Raw genomic sequence first — 11861 nt, 5'->3', positions numbered from 1 at the left:
CTGTTTGCCTGCTGTTCTGTAGCCCACCCCATCCTCATGCAGGTCTACAGCTTTGTCTTTGGTGTACTTAGACAGCTCTTTGTGAGAGACTTCTTTCTTTTTATTAAATTTTTCTTGCTTTTTGTTCTTTTTAAAAAATTCCCAGCAGGTCGTTGGTGTGCTGTGACACCAGAAAATATTTTATGCTTTTTTATGTCATATTCTACATAGGGTCAGACCTATGTAACTGCTCAGGTCAGACCTGAAAGCAACTCCAAATTTCAATGGAAATCAGTGTTGGTTTAAGAGATCTCACTGTGTGCATTACATAACTGTATCACCATGGAGATAATTCCTGGATGTTTTCTGTTTGACTAAGGAAAACCTCCACGAAACATCAAAGCGAAGCTGGAGACAGGGGGAAGGAACTGAAGCGTAATGCAGAGCGACAAAATTTAAACATGAAACTGTTTTTGCTGGGTTCAGTTTAGTTTGGATTTTTGAAACTCTTACACTAGAACTGATAAAGAAATATATTAGCTGCTGCTTAAGTAGTATTTAGAAAGATGAACCTTTCCCTGCACCCCAATGCGCCCTGAGACATGCTCAGGTTTTACTCAAAGCCTTCAACCTTTTTTAGGCATGGCAGTTCAAGAACCTCAAATAATATCATTCAACAGTTCTGATGATGACTGAAGCATTTTGTGTTTACTATAAAATTAATAAATAAATATATCTCTAATTTAGAATACAGAGGAGCATTTTCTAACATTCATTAATATTCATATCTGGGGGGATAGTGGCTCAGGAGGTAAGAGTTCATCCTGTATTCAGTGGTTGTTTATATAGTCTGTTTGTTTTTCAGTTGGTGGGAGAAATGACTTCTCTGTCTGCATCGTGTCAAGTCTAATGTTTAGTTGTCTCTAATTGTTTAGGTTTTTTTTTTCTTCCTTCTTTAAAAATGTCTTTAACGTTTTTCTTTTTCAAAATCTCTCTCTTTCTCACTGTTTATTCAATGTCACATGCTGTTTTTAATTTTACCTTTGTAAAGCACCTTGAAATGCCTTGCTGCTGAAATGTGCTATACAAATAAAATTTGATTGATTGATTGCTCCAGTAACAGAAACTCTTAATGTATCAAGAAATTTTGGAAAATTTCCTGCAGTTTAGAGTGAAAGATCCATGACAATATTAATGAACAACTTTAATGTGGAAGAACCTGATGGGATACCAACAGAACACCACTAGAAAAAAACAGTGGCCCTCTCATCCAGTATCACTGTGTGAGTTCAAACTGTATTTCTTAAAGAACAATCAAAAATGAAATTTCCCATAATCCTTGACTTTTTTTTGAGTCTTTCCAGAAGAAGTGAAGATTGAATAGCTGTAAAGGATGGGATGTAATCACATTAACCCTCGTGTTATGTTCGTTTGTGATGTACAGCTATAATGTTCGCGGGTCAAATTGACCCGGGAACATCTATCGTGTCAGAAAAAAAAAAAAAATCCTCCAAATCTTTTTTGTGTCTGATTATTAACTCCTATACTAACCATTTCAATCAATATTTGTGCAATTATGTTTTTTATTCCTCACAAATAAAGGATCAATGACAACAATTTACTCATTCGGACATAAAAAAATGTGATTTACATTTTTTTTATGGCCACTGAAAAACCTAAACACAAAATAACACTAAGTATCTTTGAAAGTGATTTTTTGTAAATTTTTTTATATTACATTTAGATTTTTTTTTTGAAGGGGTCATCTTTATAATTGAACTTGAGACACTATTCTGCCCTGGGTCAAATTGACCTGCTGACTAAAATCAAGACAAATGAGTCCTGAAGATGATCCTCCAGGTGGATTTCCAGTTTAAACCTGCATGTCCAAAACATAACTGGGTTTTTCATCACATGCTGCCCAGATTTTTATGTCATATTTAGCTGGTGTGGAAGGCATATATAGCGTAAATGAGCAGCGACCTCTGAATGCCAGCGGTGATCTTTATGAATGCCACAAATCTTCCATCTACTGTGACATTGGGGCCTGTTTTATAGGACAGAGGAAGTTACAACCCACATGTTCCACACTGTTCTATTAGCTGCTAGTTTGTCTTGTCCATCGATTGTCAAATCAGATTACTCTGGAGAAAAGTCTCCAGAAACATTATGGCCCATAATATTACCCTGCCTGTCTCTGCATCCCTTAGACTGGCTGTTGATTCATCCTTTGACTTGAAAACTCTGGTCAGAATGAGGACCCCCCTCAAATATGCATCTAAATGCATCTGGTCCAGCTCCTTCCAGTTCTCTCCAAAAACTCGCCTTCCTTTTAGACTTGTCATTTCAACAATGATTTTCTGTATTGCACTAGGCACGAGTAGCTCAGACTGACTTGATGTTTGTGATGTGAATGATCATCAAGAAGTTCCAGAGCTTCTATGGTTGTCATCTTTTTATTTCTTTGCATGATTTTGTAAATTATGATAATTTAATGCAAAGTTGGCATTTTTAATGCACTTTCAATGCAACTTTTAGAGCAACTTTGCATTAAAAGTGTCATTATTTACCAAATGACACTTCATGACAACAGTCATAAACATTCATAAGGACTTCTTTATGTTCTTGACAGGTGTTATGTCATGTTTATGACAGTGTCATGTCTGTCTTATGCACACCCCTTCAATATTTACACCGTAGAAAGATAACCTAGTCACTAATTATGTAGCAAGCCATAAAAATGACATTTTGTCAAATGCGATCATCAAACTCATCAAGCAAAGTCAGCAAAATCAGCCATACTGATTGTTCCAGGTATTAAGGCATCTCTAAACAGGTGGTTTTAGAGATTTCTTGATTAAAAGCTACAGTATGTAACTTATGTATGTAAAATGTTTTTTACATATTTGTTAAAACTGTCACCATGTTGTGACAGTTTGGTGTGAGACAAATAATCTCTGAAAATATCAAGCCTGAGCATTCATGGCAGGCTCTAGTGTGCTGAACCAGCTGCAGCATAACAGAGAGCAGCAGGGAGGGTGTGAGCACCACATGCATGAGGATGATTGTCAAGGCATAGTAATAATTTTAACAAATATGTAAAAAACATATTTTGTATAAAAGTTAAATATTGCAGCATTAAAGGAACTCAGTGTTTTGGCGGTTTTGCAGTTTTCTGGAATTTTGTTGCAGATTTGAGGTGCATAGAAGCTGAATGCTACTTCTCCATGTTTGCAGAGCAGAACCAGAACCAGAAGAGCTGAAGAAACTACCCTCACTAAAATAACTTGGTGGTGCAGCCAGAAGGGAACAGAAATCTGCATCCCCCTGTACCATAAACAATGCGGAGTGTACTAAGTCAGCCGGGTCAGTGAAGAGAAGGAAGGAATTGGTGCCATTCAGTTGTTGTCACACTGAATGTTGTTTACTCATTCAGCATCAGACAAGCTAGTTCATCAAGTTAATCAAGATGAGAAGGATCGCAAAACTCCAAGGTTTCTTTGGAAAAGATAAGATAATAATCGACCTCCCTGCCTTCATTCCCCATCACAGGAAACAGATCAGCAACCAAGAAACAAAAATAACAAGAGGCTGAAATCTGAGACACCATTACTAAACTTCCAAAGAATCTCTGTTTCAATGGGCCAAATGTGTTCAGATTTCATTTATGAACTAACCAATTCACTTCTAAGCTTTCCAGAACATCAAAGAACACCTGCTTAATCTTTTGACACAAAATTAAAATGAAGCACAAGTTTAATACAAGTGTAGTTACCACTTATGTTGGAAAACATTGCATGAGCTTTTTCCTCATGTTACTGTAGAACAACCAGAGAAAATACCTTTTCTCTACAATCTACTGCTACTACTATTTACACGTATGTCCAGGTCGCAGGAGGAGTTGCTGATCTTAATCTGCTTTGCATGTTAGAAACACATCAAACTATTGGTTTCTAACTTCTCTGATGAAGCTCTTAAACATTTTAAAAGCATTCCCAGACTCCCCTAAAGAACATCCTGCTCATTATAACACCATACCTTCTAATTTAGCTGCTGTTTGGAATGTGTAGGTTATAGTAAACAACCATCCCTCAGGCCTCTAAGGTTTGGCATGTTTGACAACCGTTAGAGCTGCTGAAACTGAATAACAAAGTAAAGTTAATATTAAGAAAGAAATGACGTGATAAACTGGGATGTTTCAGAGATGAAGGTGTTGATATTGTATTTGGGAGTGATAGGGATGATGGGATCAGGGAGGAACACACTCATGTCAGATGCTTAGCAGATAAAATCAAAGAGACCCGAGTGAGACGATTTGGACATGTCCAGAGGAGACATGGTGAGGCTGGAGAACCAGCCAGGAGGCCGGGAAGAAGACCACAAAAGAGATTTATGATAAAGGTGAAAGAGGAGATGTTTGGTGACACAAGTTAGTCTGATGGTGCTGGTGTCAGATTTCTATTTTTGAAACTTGAAAACAATTTCTCATTTTCCTTCCACCTCATAATACACTGACATGTGTTGTTTGTGGTGGGTATTGGGACAAAAGGTATAAAAGTGTCATTCGCCTAACCTGGAACCTGGTCACCAGGCCAACAAAAGGCAACACACAAACTCAAAGGACAGGCAACCTTGAACACTTAAGTTGCCACTTAAGGGCAACTTAAAGACAACAATCAACCAAACATTATTTCAGGACGTTGACAATTTACCCATACACAAAGATGATGTGTAGACTCCTTGCAGACAGGGTTTGGGCTGGGATTATGGCCGTCCTGCTCCAAAGCAAGGCAGCAGTGCTACCACCTGCTCTGCAGCAGCCTGACTCACAAACAGGCTAGTTTAAATAAATAAATCTAAAGGAAAACATCTTGGAGCGTGTTACGGCCCGGCCCAGCCAGGGGAAAGGGAAGTAACATTAAATAAACCTAGATGTTAAGGTTTTGACAATTTAGGAATTTATTGTTTGGGTTTTCAACAAAACGGAGAAAAAAAAAAGTAACAATAATCAAAAGGGTACAACTTACAGCCAACATGTACTAAATAAAATCTACAAATCAGTGCTGTGTGACGAAACTTAATCACAGGGGACTTTACGTCCAGGTTAAACAAACACAATAAAACAAACAAAACAAGCTACAAGTCTGGTGTAGCGTTACAAAACCCCACAGGGTAAAGACTGTTGAAGCAGTCAAAAGAAATTAACAAAGCCAAAGTAGACCGCAACTCTAGTAGCAGTACAAGAAAACAAAACCCCACAGGTTCAATCCTGTCACAAGTTACAGAAAAGCTCACAAAGTGCAAACAGGTAACAGCAAACCCACACACACATCCAACAAAATGGCAAGCTGTCTCAACAAAGAAACAAACTGCGCCTTCTCCTAGGAAGTCCTTGGTTTTAAAAGGGGGGCCTCAACAGCGATTGGTGGAGCCGGCAATTGATGACCCAATCACGGTAGGCCTCAGGGTGTGACACAGGACAACATGCAACACCTGCTTCCAGGTGAAGTCCGTCTGATTAGCCACTGCAAAAAAACAAACAAACAAACAAACAAACAAACACAGAAAAAGGCCACTGGCCGTAACAGCGATACAAGGAAAACCCCAATAATGCTGTCTTGTCTGTTTTTCACTTATTTATGGTTCAGCTGCTCTAATGAAATAACATGAGAACATGTTATATTCTTTCCATACAATTTTTAATTCATGGGTCTGTAAACAGGTCATTAGGTAGGTGGAACAGCACATACAGTGGCGCAACTACATATTATTCAGGTGGATGTGAAAACCTAAATCGACGCCCCCCAATGGAAGGTACGTTAGGGTGCAGAAAACATACACTCGCTCTACTCCCTCCCCACTCCCCGGAGATGAAGACTTGTGAAAGGTAAAACTCGCTACATTTACCGCGAGGTGAAGGAGCGTAAGGGCGCGTTGAAGTTTATGCGAAGGCATCATCGGCGTGCCGCCCCCTCCAGACGGGGTTTTGACGCCCCCTCTGGTGCAGCGCCCCTATGCATTGCATACCCACTTTTTGTGCCACTGAGAACATATATAACATATATAATGTTCACTTTGCATGCTCATGTTTTATCACTGGCTATAAATAAGGATGTGATTGATGGGTTCACCAGCATATAATTCTACATTTCAGTTGATCAGATGATTTGATGATAAGCTTTTCTATTCACGGCGTACGCCTGTGCTACTAGGTAAAATTGCAACATCAGCGACAGAACTTCCTCATGTGAGGACTTAGTTTTTTCTGTGTCAGTTTAGTTCCTGTGTTGTCTTGTCTGCCTTTGAGTGCTCCCAGCTGTTTCTTGTGTTCCCTGATTGCCCCTTGTGTATTTAATCCCACCTGTGTTCCCTGCTCCTTGTTGGATTCAAGTCGTGTCGTGTCTCTTTCCTCACTGCCTAGTTCAGTACCAGTGCTACCACTGTCTGTGTTTACCTTGTCTCATCTCTCACCTGTGCTGCCTGGATTTCTGTACACTTCCTCATTAAAATCAGCATTTTCTCTACATCCTGGGTCCAACCGCATCTACCTCACCACCACGTACCACAAATCATGACACTTCATTGTTGCCAAACAGGAGTGTACTGTGTACTGTGCAGTGCTTGATCCATGATGCTTCAGACGCTTAGTAAAATATATTATTACATAGTGAGACAGTTGGTAGCACTGTTACATATACTCCACATGCATAGTGAATTTTCTCTGGATACTTTGCCTCATCTGGCCTCTCCAGGTATCGGTGCATGGCTGGCTGTTTGTCCAGTGATGAACAGAGAAGCTCTACAGGCCTTAACCTGCCCTCCCTCCCAATAAGAGCTAGAGATAGGCACCATCCTCCCTCACCCCTCCAAAACGATCTTGGATTCCTTCGTGCACATAATGATGTGTGTATTTGTATGTTCTTAGCAAAGAATAATAGTGGATAACTATTTAGTGGTTGGCTCATGGAGCTCCAGGGTATGCAGGGATTCCTGCACTGCACCAACTTGACTCAATACACCATAAAAGTTTTGATATGACAGATGTAATTATTTTAGAATTATCTTGGCGAGACATACCCCTGTTTATTATGACTACCTGTAATTCTTATAAAACATTACTACTGTAGGCAGCATTTTCATTTAGTAAAAACCAGTAACAAGTGTAACTAAACTTCAATGTAATAAGTCCTGACGGTTCAGTTTACAGTAAATAGCAAACCAGGACAAAGTAGCACTTGGGGGAAAATGATATTAAGTTTTAAAGTAGCTTTTGAACAAAAATCAGTAGTGTTGTAACCTGTTGACTCTGATACAGTAAAATGTAATCCAGTGCAGCCATTTGCGTTTGGAGGTCATCTATGTGTAATGCATGTCATATGGGTTTGTGAAAGCCTCAGAGGTTTGTTAGAGAACATTAGTGAACAAACAGTACATTAGTGAACAAACAGCACTATTAAGATCAAAGAGAAAGAAAGAACGTTGTAAAGACATTTGAAGCAAGGTTAAATTATAAAACAGTATATCAAGCTTTGGAAATCTGAGAGAGATCTATCAGAAGAACATGAAAAGTGTATAGTAAAACTCCCAACCTAGTTAGACATGGTTGTCCACCTAACCTGACAGGCTGGGCAAGGAGAGTATTAACCAGAGAAGCAGTGAAAGTGTTCATGGTGTCTCTAGAGGAGCTGCAGAGATTCATAGGTCAGACATGCAAGTCACAGACTTGCGATTGTCTTTAGCAAAGACAGGGAGTATGGAGCTAAATACAGAACAATACTGGATGCAATCTTGCCTCATCTTTCAGCAGGACAACAAATACTTAATGCAAGTGACTGTCGCTACTATATGTTCGTCAATGTCAATGACTTGATGCAATCTCTTGGGTTTCCTTAGAAAATTTTAACAATTTGAATAATAAACTGGACTACATCAAATAGAAACAATTTCAAGGGGTGTAAATACTTTTGCGATGCACAGCGCATGCTTTGCAGACTCATGTTTGCACTAACTATAATAACCTGTCTGGTTACCCCAGGTGAAAAAGCTTCTGACAAGATATAAATAAGTTGTCTGTTTCACAGATAACATATATTTTTGATGTTCCACTGGTTTGTAGCTCATTGACCTAATAAACACAAGGAATCCAGGACATAATCAGAATTGAAAATGCCATATTGACACTTCTGGAAGGAGAACAATTCTTGGAAAATTAACGGAATTGAGAGAGCACAAAATATCTTTGTTTTGTGCTCTCTCAAAACAAAGAAAGCACAAAAAGAGCTGGAATTAAAGCTGTCTTTATAGCTTTATATCCAGGAAGGAAATGGGTAATCTTTTTCAAAGTTTTCAAAAGCATTTATGGTTTAATGTTTTCCCTATTAGCAACACAAGGAAACCCTTGTCACTGTGTGCATCTCACTGCACACAAGCTCACCTTTAGGCAGACGTTAAACCCAACAAACAAAATACTCCAGCACTGCCACCTAGTGACTAACTGTGGTAGTTACACATTTCACCATTCATATGCGTCCTGTGCGCCCTCCAGTGGATAAATAGGGGAAACGCCATTGGAGGTTCCTGTCAGGTGTCTTGTAGGTGATTTCAAATATCTGAAACTCTCAGATTATAGAATCTCTTTTATCATCATCTCATGATTTATAAATTGAAGAACTTTTACAGTATTCATCTAGGAACTCAGTGTAACCTAAATGTTTTCTAACTATTTGATATTTGTAGCTCTTACTTGAAATTAGCATTCATGTGATTAATGAAACTCAGTTAACCCTCCTATGGTTATGAGATGTATTCAGTTATAGTAAAAAAACAATAAAAAAATAATGTTCTCCTGAATTCTAATCTGTGTGTATTTTATACCTTTGGAGGTTTTTATAAACTGAATAATTTTTCACAAAGTTTGTTGTTAGCTTTCTTGATTTAGTAAGAAATTATATCTTACTGTAAACAAACAAACCTTGCTTGTTTGTTTCAGCTAAAGGTAGATTAGGATCTTTGTCTGTTCTTGTAACCATATGATCTGTTCTTGATGTAGTATTAGTAATGTGTGTGCCATTTTGTTATGCTCACATGATTACATGGCATTTCAAGTTGAATTAAATTTGTTTAATGAGCTAGCATTTACAGTGAGTTTAAATGACAGAACATTAATTGTTTGGTAAAAGTGCTATTAATATGTTGCAGGGAAATGCATTTATAACACAACACACTTTCATCATGCCTTTTGGCACATCCAACAGCTCTTGAGTCTTCTGGTTAATCGTTTAAGATGCTGTTAAAAAGCTGTCCTGATCTAAATCTTGTCAAAGTGGCGGTTTAGATCCTGAAGGATCTTATCCAGCAAATCTGATTGAAACTGGAAGGTAATTTGTCTGTTTTTTTTTTTTTTTGTTTGTTTGTTTGTTTGTTTTTTGCATGTTACACATTAAGTTTTCTGTAAAAGTTTGGTTTTCTATAAAACTTTATCTGATGACAGATATAGAACCAGAAACCTTTAACAACATTGCTCCAGCGATGAGGCGGGACATGTCGAGTCTGGGCCATCTTCCCTCCCCTGCTGTGAGATTCAGCTAGTAATATCAGAGCTAAGCTGACAGACAGACAGGATTTTGAAAGCTAAATGGAATGTCATGTTTGGCTTTACTGTTTGCTTTCTAAATATGACCAGAGGAAATTTGCTTTGATCTCACACAGCTTTGTTCAAATCTCTTTCATTAGTGGAGCGTTTCAGGCAACATAGATCAGCCCAGGTAGGGTTAATAAAGGACGTTCAGGAGGGCCCAGGGGCCCTCTGGGGAGCTGGTGGGGGGATTTGTGTGTGTTTGTGTGGAGGGGGGGCTTCTTCTAGGGACCCTGTTGTTCAGGCTTGTTATCTTCTCATCAAGATTACAGCAGATAGCAGGCCAGGGGTACAAACAACTGAAAAATATTTTGGCAGATGAAGAGAAAATATAATGAAAGGAGAGGTTAGCTGTTTTTGTGAATCTGACATTTTTCTGTATAGCTTAAAGATGTACAGCTTTATCTTTAATTATGATGAATTATTTATTTTTCTAGAACAAAGGCATCAGGCAAAATGACGAACACCAGTAAATCACTCCCCTGTTGTAATCAAGTTTTTGTAACAGTCCATTAATGAACCCATAACAGAGATTTTCTGGCTGCTGACAACTGTAAAGTAAGGTGCTTCTTCTGACTGTATGAAATATGAGCAATATGAGCCGGTTGCCTGTCCAGGACTTAAACCTGATAGAGAAACCTTGGAGGGAGCTAAACATTAGGGTGTTGGAAAGGAGGCTTCCAACCTTTGAGTTTATCACCAATGAAAACCGGAAAAGAAGCAGAGCAGCAAAGAGCTGCTCACAGTAACAATAAGGGTTTGACTGCTATACACAGCACTATTTAAAAATGTGACTTTCACTGTCTGAATCTGGCTTCATTGGGACTTATTTCATTTCAGTAAGTCTGTATCTGCATCCCTTTATACACATGAGCTCCATTTAGACATAAAACAACTTGATGAGTTTGATGGATTTTAATCCAACAGTCTTTTGATTTAGTTCTTATAAACGTTTGCTTCATGTATAACTTTAATTAGTTATTCAAACTTCAAGTTTTACAGTGTGGAGGTTTAGGTTGTGATATTTTAAAAAAGGCTTAAATATTATGTTGTTCTGCTGTGGGCCTCTAAACCTGGATGTCAGAATTACTGGATTAGTTGTTAATCTAAGTTTGAATGCCTTCCTATTTAAGTGTGAGCCACATACTTTGTTGGCACGGTTCAGAAAAGAGTTGTAGAAGAGTGAAGTTAAGGGTCACAAGGCAATTGGAGGTTCTTTGAGATTCCATTGTTGTGAAGAGTCAGGATGGAATGGAGGATGAAATGTGCAGGGGAGGGGAGTGTGAGGGTACACACAGAGAGAAGGGAGTGAGAATGGCAGGGAGCACTGACTGCAAATCTGTCTGGAACTTTATATGGTCTCATAAATTATGAAGCGCACTAGACCTCCTTCCTCAGTGGGAAGCAGAAAACGAGGGTGTCTTTTGACAAAAACACTGTTGGCTTTCCGGGTTCAGGCGGCAGGTGTAGCGGTTACTGCTGCCACCTTACTGCAACATGACCTCTGTTCAAATAAGAGCTGGAGTGTTTCTGGGTGGAGTTGCATTGGATTTTCTCCTGTTGCTCCACTTCTGTCCCATGTTTTGTGTATGCATGGCTCTCCATTCTATCTGTCTCTGCACTGGCACTGAGATGGACTACTGACTCCATCAGGGATCTCCCAGGGTGAACAGCCCCTCCCTGTAACGCTGAGCAGAACAAAGCTAGCACATAAAATGACTGATTATTTAAACCTTTGCCTTGAAACACAAAGAACACAGACACAAATTTTGGGGCCCTTTTGCCTCCTACTCTGATTCCACCAAAACATTGTAACTCAGCTGGTTTTAATGGGCTCTTACAAACCTCTGTAACTGTTGAATAGCCAAATTAGCATCAGCTGCTCATTAGAGGATAGCTATGGTTCTTCTACCTGCCTGTAAATGCCACCAACTGTGTTTTCTTCATCTGTTCAAATAGAAGCAAGCAGAGGAACACAAGAGGACTTAGGCTTCTTTCACACAGCAGGTCTGAATGCTCAGTTCCAATAGTTTTGTTGAAATCCAACTTTTTTAGCCTCAACGTTCATTAATTAAATTCAATCCCAGCCAGACATCTGTGTGAACAGTTTACCAAAAGGGTGTTTTGTGGACTATTGACTTCAAGTCTGTGGAATGTGTAGTGAAGTGCTGACATTGTGATGTGAACAGAGCTCTTTCATAATTTCACAATTAGGATTTTCACATCTGGTCTGGCCTCTTCTGGTACA

The sequence above is a fragment of the Poecilia latipinna genome, unplaced genomic scaffold (genome assembly GCF_001443285.1).
Source record: "Poecilia latipinna isolate Pla-1442-1.1 unplaced genomic scaffold, P_latipinna-1.0 Scaffold1110, whole genome shotgun sequence".
NCBI classification, from domain to species: Eukaryota; Metazoa; Chordata; class Actinopteri; order Cyprinodontiformes; family Poeciliidae; genus Poecilia; species Poecilia latipinna.
Note: the sequence above shows the minus strand (reverse complement) of the source record.